The 12545-nt window shown below is 36.2% G+C and overlaps 1 protein-coding gene across 6 annotated transcripts in view; it reads left to right on the plus strand.

The window, feature by feature from the left end:
- Positions 1-12545, plus strand: part of LOC126765275 (cAMP-dependent protein kinase catalytic subunit 1) — a 79415-nt gene that overhangs the window by 39959 nt on the left and 26911 nt on the right. Inside the window, exon 2 of one of the 6 annotated variants that reach the window (XM_050482985.1) lies at positions 8530-8561. The exons of the other annotated variants lie outside the window; for them this stretch is intronic. The gene's annotated coding sequence lies outside the window, so the exon portion shown is untranslated. The remainder of the gene's footprint in view (positions 1-8529; positions 8562-12545) is intronic. 6 annotated transcript variants of the gene reach the window in all.

Raw genomic sequence — 12545 nt, forward strand, 5'->3', positions numbered from 1 at the left:
TAACCCTGACAGACGACCAAAATTAATGCGCCTTAAGCAACGCTAATGCCCATTGCAATTTTATGGTGACAGATGGCAGACTTGTGCATTTAGACAGCTGATAGTGAAATTTGTTTATTTATTTACAAAAAAAAGTGAAATAAAAGTTTGCCAAAAAGTTAAGAATATTGGAAAAATGGATAGCAAACTGTGCGTTGTTTATTTTCTGCGATCTAAAAATATTAAAATTTGTTTTTGTTGATATACTTGCACATAATTTAATTAGCAATATAAAAACTGTTTACCTCTGAAGCTGTAAATACAAACAAAGCGGCAGATATTTAGTAAATTGAGCTAAATGCACGAAATTTTTGTGCATTACTAACTTGCATTAACATGGGTCAAATGTGCAAGTAAATGTAAATTAATCCTGCTAATGCATATTAGCGCTGTCGTCTGTCAGGGCTATTCGTTATCTCAACAACAAGTCAGCAAATTGAATTTTAAGACGAAACACTAACAACTTGTTTTGATGAGACTTAAACTCGGCCATACAGAGCTAACGCATGGATATCTACTTTCAAAAGAATCACCACCACTGCATGAACTGCAATGATATCCTGACCTTGCAACACCTAATAAACTGCTACAACCACACATCGCAAAATGTTGACTTGCATACCGCTATAGCAACACTACTTTTTTTCTAGTATGTCTGTAAATTTATTTACAGATCGTATTAAAATAAATAAATAAATTCAGGCAACTTATCAGCTGTATACTAAGGTTTAGAGTTAAAAATGTTTAGATAAATTAAAAAATTCTTCTTCTTCTTAATTGGCGTAGACACCGCTTACGCGATTATAGCCGAGTTAACAACAGTGCGCCAGTCGTTTCTTCTTTTCGCTACGTGGCGCCAATTGGATATTCCAAGCGAAGCCAGGTCCTTCTCCACTTGGTCCTTCCAACGGAGTGGAGGTCTTCCTCTTTCTCTTCTTCCCCCGGCGGATACTGCGTCGAATACTTTTAGAGCTGGAGTGTTTTCGTCCATTCGGACAACATGACCTAGCCAGCGTAGCCGCTATCTTTTAATTCGCTGAACTATGTCGATGTCGTCGTATATCTCGTACAGCTCATCGTTCCATCGAATGCGGTATTCGCCGTGGCTAACGCGCAAAGGACCATAAATCTTTCGCAGAACTTTTCTCTCGAAAACTCGCAACGTCGACTCATCCCTTGTTGACATCGTCCAAGACTCTGCACCATATAGCAGGACGGGAATTATGAGTGACTTATAGAGTTTGGTTTTTGTTTGTCGAGAGAGGACTTTGCTTCTCAATTGCCTACTCAGTCCGAAGTAACACCTGTTGGCAAGAGTAATAATGCGTTGGATTTCAAGTCTGACATTGTTGGTGGTGTTTATACCTAAATAGACGAAATTATCTACAACTTCAAAGTTATGACTGTCAACAGTGACGTGAGAGCCAAGTCGCGAGTGCGACGACTGTTTGTTTGATGACAAGAGATATTTCGTCTTGCCCTCGTTCACTGCCAGACCCATTTCTTTTGCTTCCTTGTCCAGCCTGGAGAAAACAGAACTAACGGCGCGGGTGTTGAGGCCGATGCGGTTGCAGCTGTACACTCTTATAGAAGATGGTACCTTCTCTATTTAGTTCTGCGGCTCGAACTATTTTCCCCAGAAGCAGGTTGAAAAAGTCGCACGATAGAGAATCTCCTTGTCTGAAACCTCGCTTGGTATCGAACGACTCGGAGAGGTCCTTCCCGATTCTGACGAAGCTTTTGGTGTTGCTCAACGTCAGCTTACACAGCCGTATTAGTTTTGCGGGGATACCAAATTCAGACATCGCGGCATAAAGGCAGCACCTTTTCGTGCTGTCGAAAGCAGCTTTGAAATCGACGAAGAGGTGGTGTGTGTCGATTCTCCTTTCACGGGTCTTTTCCAAGATTTGGCGCATGGTGAATATCTGGTCGGTTGTTGATTTGCCAGGTCTAAAGCCCCACTGATAAGGTCCAATCAGTTTGTTGACGGTGGGCTTTAATCTTTCACACAATACGCTCGATAGAACCTTATATGCGATGTTGAGGAGGCTAATCCCACGGTAGTTGGCGCAGATTGTGGGGTCTCCTTTTTTATGGATTGGGCATAGCACACTTAAATCCAATCGTTGGGCATGCTTTCGTCCGACCATATTTTACAAAGAAGCTGATGCATGCTCCTTATCAGTTCTTCGCCGCCGTGTTTGAATAGCTCGGCCGGCAATCCGTCGGCCCCTACCGCATTGTTGTTCTTCAGGCGGGCAATTGCTATTCGAACTTCTTCATGGTCGGGTAATGGAACGTCTGCTCAATCGTCATCGATTGGGGAAATTTAAAAAATTAGTATTCCCAAATTCTGATAACATAACAAGATAAGTATTTTGGAAACAGTTACAGTTAGGTGTGTTCTAGAAACGCATGATTTCATTAATTGTTATCATTGAAACTGCTGTTTGCAGGAAGTGAAGTGTTTTCAACTGATGTAAATATTTTATTTTTCAAAAATTTAAATTTTCTCTAACTAAAATAAGTGCTATATTAGTGCTACAGTCAGAGTTTTGCTGGCAAAGCTTTTACGATTTTTTCCAAAAGGACGTTTCCAAATGACCGAAAGATGCAGACTATTCTTTAGGAAAAAAAGCCCATATCGAAATTATTTTGTTAACTAATAGAGGCTGACATTGCATAGAGAGCGCATTGAATGTTAAATGCATGACAATGTTATAACAAAATGTATACGCATTTTCGGAACGTAGTGTTTGGTAGGCATGCCAGATTATTTCTATAGTAACGTAGTGGCTATCGATTTAAGTGTTAAGTTTCATTTATAACTTTTCAATTTTTATTTTATCTCTTTTTAAAATCTATTGGCTAAATATTTATTATTATTGAGTACAACTTTTTTCTGTTTGTGTCTAAAGAGTAGCAAAGTTATGTAAAAATACAAGGTGCGTTTTAAAGTAATCTAGCCCCCCTGGTGGCGCCATCTATATGTCGACTAGTGCGTTAGAATATGCTATCTTTATCGATTGTCCGTGAGAATTTCATGGCATTTCATCAATTAGAAGTGAAGATATTGCGTTTTAAGTGTGAATATGCTTGTGTTATCGGTGCGAAAAATTGGTAAAACTTTTACCGAAACGTTTCAATTGATGAAGCAAGTTTATGGCAATGATTGCCTATCCCGTAGCAGAGTGCACGAGTGGTTTAAACGTTTTCAAAGTAGTCGTGAAGACATAAATGACGATCAACATGCGGGCCAATCAAAATCCGTGATCACCGGAAATTCCATCGGAACTGTGCGTGAATTCATCAAAAATCAGCCGAAATCATCATTGAAATTCACGGAAATGGAATTGAACATCTCCAAAACATCGATTTATCGCATTTTGACCGAACATTTGGGCTTACGAAAGGTTACGCACCGAAAATCACATTTTAACCATTAACCACTCCCCGTATTCACCTGATACGAGTATGGCACCGTGCGACTTTTTCCTTTTCGGAAAAATGCATTTTTCCATAAAAGGCAAGCGTTATGCAGACGTTGAGGCCATTCAAAAGGCTTGCACCGGCATTTTGCCGAAAAACCATTTGTTCTGTTTCTTTTAAGTCCTGTTTACTTTGGAACGCACCTTGTATATGAGCATTTCACACAGTAATCAGACCGGTATTCGTAATTTCATTTTTACAGCTGGAAGAGAGGGGTGCCTTTTGCGAAATTTTCGGCTTTGCAGTTTTCAGCGATTCCAAGCACCAACTGGTTTAACCCTGTTCGAGACCAACGGTCTGATACACTTAGTCGAGACCAATGGTGCTTGGCTAGGCCAAGTGGTGTTTACATACATTTGTATGAAAATACGTGTTATATTTACACTCATATATGTACAATATAGATACATTTTTGAAATTTCTTACCTCTCGATTTGGTTGAAATCAAATTGACTGATTTGTTCACGCTTGGCATGGCAATAGCGTTCACAAAAAATGTAACATTTTCAGAAAAATTACATTTTTTGTAACCTTTTAAAACGCTCTAGCGGCTAAAGTATTTGACCTAGGTGGGTCAAATAAATTGCACCGGTTAGGTAATTTAAAGAGCTTTCAGGAAATGTATAATTCGGCCCCACCGGGGCGTGGCTATAGGCGAAAATTTTCCCCCTTTTGTTTCACTACAGTTGGGGGGGTATGGGGCCGGGGGGGATCAAAAGTTCACCCCTGGGGCTTTCAGGAAAAAAAAACCTCCTCAACCTCCCCTCTATCTCTACCAGGGGCGTGGAAATAGCGTTCACAAAAATTGTAACATTTTGAGAAAATTACATTTTTCTTAACCTTTAAAACGCTCTAGCGGCTAAAGTATTTGACCTAGATAAACATAAAAACCAATTTGGACATGTAACGAACATGAAAACAGATAAATCAAATGGCGAAGTGATAGAAACTTACCAAAGTTCATATATTTTCATACAAAATATATGGGATCTAGCCAAGCACCATTAGTGCACTAAGGTGTAATATTATAATATCCTTTTTTCGTCCTTTTCGATACTATATCCTTGAATTTTGTTTCTGAATTCTATAGACAATAAAATTCTAGGAAGCTACCTGGAAGCGCAAGTGGTTTGCTACACTCTAAATATATTTAAATAACATTTAAAAACAAAATATGCCTGGCCAGACCCGAGGGTCTTGTTGAGGGTTAATAACTTTGATTTTATTTTTTTGTTTTGAGTTTATGTAGATCATAGAAGTTGCTCTGCGAAATTTCAGGTTTGTAACTTTCTGCATACCTGAGATATGCGATGGGTTATAAAATACCCATTGGGCTAATAAGAGTTCAAAGTGCACCTGAAATTTTATATATTTGTATGTGACAACCTGTTGATGGGCTGTTCGTCATGTCTCGATCACAATCAACTGTGTTACGAAGTAGATGCAAGTGAAACTGCAATTGTGAAATAGTGCGGGTGTTGAAATTATAAATAATTTTCTGGTTTTTGAAAATATCTCAACTTTGACTTTGAAAATGGAAATATTGTCCTGTCTTATAAGGAGTGTATAGTACTTTACATTTCCTCTATGATTTAGATTATTCTTCGCGTGAACACTGTGGCGTGGGTATTTAAATACACAGAAATGGGTTAATTATGCGAATTTGGTTAACAAAACAAAACATTTATTTATAAATTGAATAAAAAAAAATCGATTTCTGGAACAGGCAAATTCGATATTCCACTCATTACTTCGTTTGTATGTGAAGGTGAAATTCATATGTGTTTAAATGAGTTAAGGATCCACCTCATCTACTCGATAAAACTGGCGCATCCTAATGGAACAGTTCAACTCACCACTTCCGATGACACCATACTCACTCATCACACTTCTAGATCATTCAACCCACTCAACAAAAAGTATGGCAAAAAGGATAGCAAACATTATTATTTTCGTTTACACCATTCGTACCAAGCAATTTGTCTACAAGACATTCGCTTCTGCACTGCGCCGCGTTAGGACTCTACCCTAATTATACCTTTTTCGGTACCAATCCTGCGCGCTGCAATAATTTGAAGAACCGAAGAAGAATCGGACAAATCGTTTCGTTACCCTCGAACCTGCTGACTTTTAAACAATAATTAAAGTTGTAACGTTACTAACTTTTTATAAAAAGAAATTAAACTTTAATAAATCGGATTTTTACTTAATCTGAGTGTAAGTGATTTATTAACTATCTGATTGGTGGTGGGTGTTCCCACTAATTGGGCACCCAATTATTCATAGTCCTTCGAGCCTTACCGAAAGGCACCTCGGATAATTAATAAAAAAAAATTAAATACATACATATGTATATGTACATATAAACAGTGCTAAAGGGCATAAATGTGTATACACAAATTGTGGTGACAAAACTTCAAAAAATTGTAGTAAAACAGTTCTGTAAACAAACCAAGCAAAGGCTAAATAACAAAATAAATATACAAATAAGACAAAAGAAAAAATTCCGGCAACAAAAAAATCTGCAGTGAATTGCCGAAATACATATACATACATAGATAAATACATACAATACAAAACTAAACAAAAACAAAGTGCAGTGGAACAAAAAACAAAAAAAAAACAAAAACGAAAACTGCGACATAAAACATAAATTTACAAAAACCAAATATACAAAAGTTTACAACACAAAAACAATAAAAACAAACATAAAATCAAGCGGGCGCGAAATCAAACAATAAAACCAATAAGGCGCAAACTTCTAAAGCACCTTAAAACTAAACATGAACAAATATTCGGGCGCGAAAAATCTAAAACAACATTAAATATAAAACTACAAGCCAGCTCGTAGCCAGCTAACAGAGAGTGGAGAAAGGAAAAGGAATTGGAGCAAATTGCGCAGGCCTGTAAACACTACATACTTACAGCACATAAAAGGCCCTTTTAGGAAATACAAAGTGAGCGTATTTATTTCTTTTAAATCTATTTAATGTACATATGTATGGATGCAAAACATATGCGAATATAAAATCCGTTTTAACAGCAAAAAACGGTTGCCAAACTGTCCCAGTTTCGAGTTTATTTTGCGGGAAAAACCGAAAACAGTTTGATATAACGTATATACGAGGTGTGTTCAAAAAGTATCGCGAATTTTGTGTTTTTTCAAAAATTATTTATTTATTCATGAATATCTATTTTGTCCCCTTCAAAGTAATCCCCATGAGATATTATACACTTGTGCCAACGGTTTTTCCAATCTTCGAAACACTTCAAAAAATAATTTTTTTTATCTTCTTCAGCTCCTCCTTCGATGCCGTCTTTATCTCGTCAAGAGAAACGTAACGTCGTCCTTTCATGGGCCTCTTCAGTTTAGGGAACAAGAAAAAGTCACAGGGGGTCAGATATGGGGAATACGGTGGCTGCGGCATCATTAGTGTGTTTTTTTTGGCCAAAAAGTCGCGCACAAGCAACGATGTGTGAGCAAGGGCGTTATCGTGGTGCAAAAGCCAATTTTTGTTCTTCCACAAATCCGGGCGTTTCTAGCGGATTGCTTCGCGCAAATTGCGCATAACTTGCAGGTAATATTCCTTATTGACCGTTCTTCCCTGTGGCAAGAACTCATGATGCACCACGCCCCTGCAATCGAAGAAAACTGTCAGCAAACTGTCGCGATACTTTTTGAACACACCTCGTATATCAATATATGTTAATAAATATAATTACTTTATTGCCTAGGTACTAGCTTACCTTCGTGTATTTAAACACTTACCTACTTATTAACAAACAAAAAACATTCAAGTATCATCTTGCAATTTTTCCGGCATACCTCTTATGTTTAACAAAACATTAAGCAGGATTGCATAAATGAAGTAAGCAAAGGCACAAACAAATAAAAATTGTAACATAAAAAACAAAGCAATAATTGCAAAAAGACATATGTACATACATATTCGCATATATGTACATACATATACTTAGTGGAAACATATTTATCCTCATATATTCTTAATATACATATGTATGTTCATACCACAAAAACATATTCACAGAAACATTAACATACAAATTACGTACTTATAAAAGAAATATTTGAACATATGATTATTTACATACGTACACATATGTAATAGTGCATACGGAAAACATTTTACCGAATCCGTTTTCGCACTATCTTTTCGTCGTGCAAATATATTACCAAACAAAAACAAGCAAAATTAACACATAAACATTAGTATACACAAATATTCAAAGTCCACATTTGCAATTATCCAGCAATATCTCTTGTTTTTGCAAACAAAAATAAGCAGGATTGTGCAAATTGATCTCTCTAACGAGCTCTCAAATTGCCAAAAACAAGTACATACAAGCCAAGTATTAGGGTGTACCTATATACCAACATAGTGACCTAAAAAGTATACATAAAGAAAAAGTGCGTGTCTAATAATTAAACTAACAAATTAAATTTACAAGCACAACAACTTTAACATATAATACAAAAATGGTAAATGACGACACAAATCAAAACACATTTGGAGCTACAAGCTCAAAACGGGTTGTAAAATTTATCTCACAAAGTGACAGTTTATTAACCCTCATCGAGACCCTCGGGTCTGGCCAGGCATATTTTGTTTTTAAATGTTATTTAATTATATTTAGAGTGTAGCAAACGACTTGCGCTTCCAGGTAGCTTCCTAAAATTTTATTGTCTATAGCAGAGGTGGGGACTCACACATATTGTTACATTTGTACACGCATACTATTACTATTTGTGTGTGAAGCAGCGAAAGCACGAATTTGAGCATGTCGTTCGGCACAACAACAGTGTACACAGAGTCTTGCAAGTTAACGTACAAATGTGCTATTCATGATTATTATTTATTGTTATTACTCTTTATTCTTATTATCTCATTATTATATTATTATCATTATTATATTATATTATTATCTTATTATTATTATTGTTATTTAATAAGACTATCTATGTCTATTTCTCCTTCGTAGGTCTTAATCCGGAGGAGGTCTGCTAAATGCTGGTCCGTCATTCAATTCGTTTGTTTGTTAAGTATAAGTTTCATCGACGAAAAGGCAGATTCACAGTTGTATGTCGATCCAAACATAGAATACAGTCTGTAAATCTGATCCTTTGTCTTTGGATACTTCTTTTCGTCGATTGCCCTCCAAAATTGTTCGCCAATTAGTAACGGAATTGAGAAATCTTGTCTCATGTTAACTAACTCTGGTTGCAGTTCAGGGTCTTGCTTTTCAATATCGCAGATAAGGGTATATTCGTGCAGATCTATTATATTCTTTATAATTTCAAAATCTTTAAATCTTAAATGATAATCTGTGTATAAGTTTTCTAGTATGTTGCAGTATTCTATGTTCTTATCAAATGTTTTAAATTGGCTATAGATTTCTGTTACTTTTTTCAAATTTAAAAGATTTCCATTTTTTATTTCATTTATTAGAATTTGAATTTTCCGGCTGAAATGGTGTACTGTGGTTACTAATTGTGTTATTATCTTGTGTTTTTCTTGAAGCTGTAAATTTAATTCATTGAATAATTCTGTTATGTCGCACAAAAAGGCTAGATCATACAAAAATTTTTTGTTGTTTACTTCTAAAACGAAATCCCCATTATCTGCAGACATATTTTGTTCAAAGAATGTTAAGATTTCATTCCGCAAATCGAACAGGCGCTGAAGGCTGTGGGAGGGCTTAGCCAACGAACCTCAGTATATAATAGTACGTCACCGTATTCCGCTTTTAGATCCTCAAGAAGCGATTTGAATTTTCGGTGGTTTAAAGAGTTGTGGCCCCCTTTAATTTTATTTATAATTTTTATTGATATATTCATTGCCCTTTTCAAATAATCCCCTTTTGCGAATAACGCTTGCTGGTGGATTATACAATGGAAAAAAAGAACCTTGAAATGATTTTTTAATAATTGCCCTACTAAGCCCTTTTTCGATCCCACCATTACTTTGGCCCCGTCCGTACAAATTCCGGGTAATTTATTTTTATCAACGAAGCAGAAGACTCTCAACCAAAACATTGTATAAAATTTCCCCGGTTACATTGCTATGCAAAGCAATAACATCAAAAATTTCTTCGAAAGTTTGAAAGTTTTGATCGACAGTTTTTACACAAATTATTAGTTGACAAATACTATTTAGATCAGTACTCTCATCCAAACTGAGAGAAAAATATTTGCAATTTAGCAATCTATTTTTAGTCTCAGAGTGGATGAATTTGCTTGTATATATCTTCAGTCTTACGTGTGACGGTACGACGAGATAAAGGTACTTTTTCTATGATTTTCAAAATTTCGTGCCCTTTTTCACCAAAACATTTCAAAACTTTTGAAGACAAATTTAAGAAAAAAAGGCCATCTTCAAATGGGCGACACTGCTTTGCCAAAGCCAACGCAACAGTAAAAGATGCCTTTATTAAAGGCAAATCAATATCTTTATTATTATTTTTACCATTATCAGTTTCAGTATCATTATTATTATCATTTGCAATGAATTTAAAAAAAAATTCTGCTTGCAATTGCAAAAGCATTAGCTCACCTCCAGTAAAAAAATTAATATTTGTATGGCAAGAGAAATAATGTCGGCTTAAACAAAATTTAGAATTGCGACCAACAATGTCGTAACAAATAAGACATTGTGCTCTTCCATCCAAATTTTCTATAAAGAAAAAATCTTCCCATTCGCGCATAAACATTGTTAGCTCTCACTGTATATTTGAAATAGCTCAGCGTGGTGTTGCTTGAACAAGTGTTTGCATGCGACTGTTTTGCTTTCCCATAGCCACTGGTATGATAGCATTCAGTCTTCATTGTGCCGAGGGCTACCGATCGTTCGTATTCTATAAATAGCGTAATATTTTGTGCTGCTCGTCGCAGCAGAGGCCCTATGCACGCGTGCATAGGAAAATCAACTTGTGCCCACCTCTGGTCTATAGAATTCAGAAAAAAAATTCAAGGATATCGTATCGAAAAGGACGAAAAAAGGATATTATAATATTACACCTAGTGCACTAATGGTGCTTGGCTAGATCCCATATATTTTGTATGAAAATATATGAACTTTGGTAAGTTTCTATCACTTCGCCATTTGATTTATCTGTAATTATACATTTCTTGAAAGCTCTTGAAATTACCTAATCGGCGCAATATTTATTTGACCCACCTAGGTCAAATACTTTAGCCGCTAGAGCGTTTTAAAAGGTTACAAAAAATGTAATTTTTCTGAAAATGTTACATTTTTTGTGAACGCTATAGCCACGCCAAGCGTGAACAAATCAGTCAATTTGATTTCAACCAAATCGAGAGGTAAGAAATTTCAAAAATGTATCTATATTGTACATATATGAGTGTAAATACAACACGTATTTTCATACAAATGTATGTAAACACCACTTGGCCAAGCCAAACACCATTAGTCTCGACTAAGTGTATCAGACCGTTGGTCTCGACCAGGGTTAAAATACTGTACTAGATTTGCCTTTTCACCGATTCATGAAAACTCTGATGTTATTAGGAATCAAAAATCAAAATCTTAAGAATTTTTGGACTCGTCTCCAAGCAGCTCATGACGCCATAGTAGATTCTGACGATTCTGATACACACAATTTCAAATCCTCGGCTTACGCAATATACGAAAACTGCTTAGACCAGTACGAAGAAACGAAAGCTATGATCTCCGATCAATTAAAGCTAATTTAAGCAATTGCACCTACTCCCCACAGTAGAGTAGAGCTGCCACAAATAGACAGTCAAAAGGCAAGTTCAGGCATCCACCTCGAGGTGCCTGTATGTGACACAGAAACCTTTTACGGAGGTTATGAAGAATGGCCGTCCTCCGTGACATGTTCACGGCCGTGTACATAAACCATCCTCAATTATCACAAGTGCAAAAATTGTGCTAAAGGTCAAGCAGGCTTAATAATAAAACAATTCGCTCTTAATGACGATAATTTCAATATGGCCTGGGAAGCTCTAAAAGCTAGATATGAAAACGAAAGAATACTGGTCGACAAGCAAGTAACGACACTAATGAACTTGCCAAAAATTAAAAAGAAACAAGTGTAAAATTCATCAAACTAAAATCCACTGTTTCTAATTGTTTGTCGGTTCTATCGACACTTAATATCCCCACAGACAGCTGGGATCCTGTTCTGGTAAACATTTGCACCGCCGCATTACCAGAAAAGTCGTTACTTCTATGGGAGCAATCGCTCTCATCACGAAAAAAGTACCCAACGTGGCAACAAATGAAAGATTTTCTCACCACCCAATATGAAATTGCGGAAAGTTTAGAAGAAAAAGTACTCAAAACTAAGACCATTAGACACGACCAAAATGGAAGCTTAAATAGACCTCAAGCTAGAAGAAAAAACAATCTAAACAAACGCTTTCACATAATGCAATCGTTCATATCCGAACAGAGAAAACATACGTCATGCGAACTATGCACAAGAGGGCATAAGCTTAAAACTTGCGAAAAGTTTAAAAAATTAAATATTAACGAAAGGAACAACTTTGTCAGATCAAAAAGACTCTGTACAAACTGCTTGTCTCATGAACACAATCTTAAAAATTGCAAAAGTAAATTTAATTGCTTATATTGTCACAAAAGACACAGTTCAATGCTTCATTACAGCAGATATCCAATCTCACTCACAATTTTAAAAATTGCCAAGAGACACCACGTTGCTCAAAGGCACAAAAAGTTCAAACGCTGCACAACGAAACACAAAGTGGACTAGTTACAGAACTAGTTACCACCATGCCAACTAAAGTTGAGTATAATACAAACAGATACCTTAATTCACAATTAAGGAAGTTTCGAATGTTAAGGAAACTTCCCCCTATAACAAACAAAACTCCAGAAGATCAGTATTGTGAAGAATTCTCTAAAGCCACAACTACTCGATCAAATAATGGCCGGTACGTCGTACGACAACCAATAGAGCCAAAATTTTCCAATACTCCACAAATTGGTATAAAA

This window comes from Bactrocera neohumeralis, unplaced genomic scaffold, assembly GCF_024586455.1.
Source record: "Bactrocera neohumeralis isolate Rockhampton unplaced genomic scaffold, APGP_CSIRO_Bneo_wtdbg2-racon-allhic-juicebox.fasta_v2 cluster10, whole genome shotgun sequence".
Classification (NCBI taxonomy): domain Eukaryota; kingdom Metazoa; phylum Arthropoda; class Insecta; order Diptera; family Tephritidae; genus Bactrocera; species Bactrocera neohumeralis.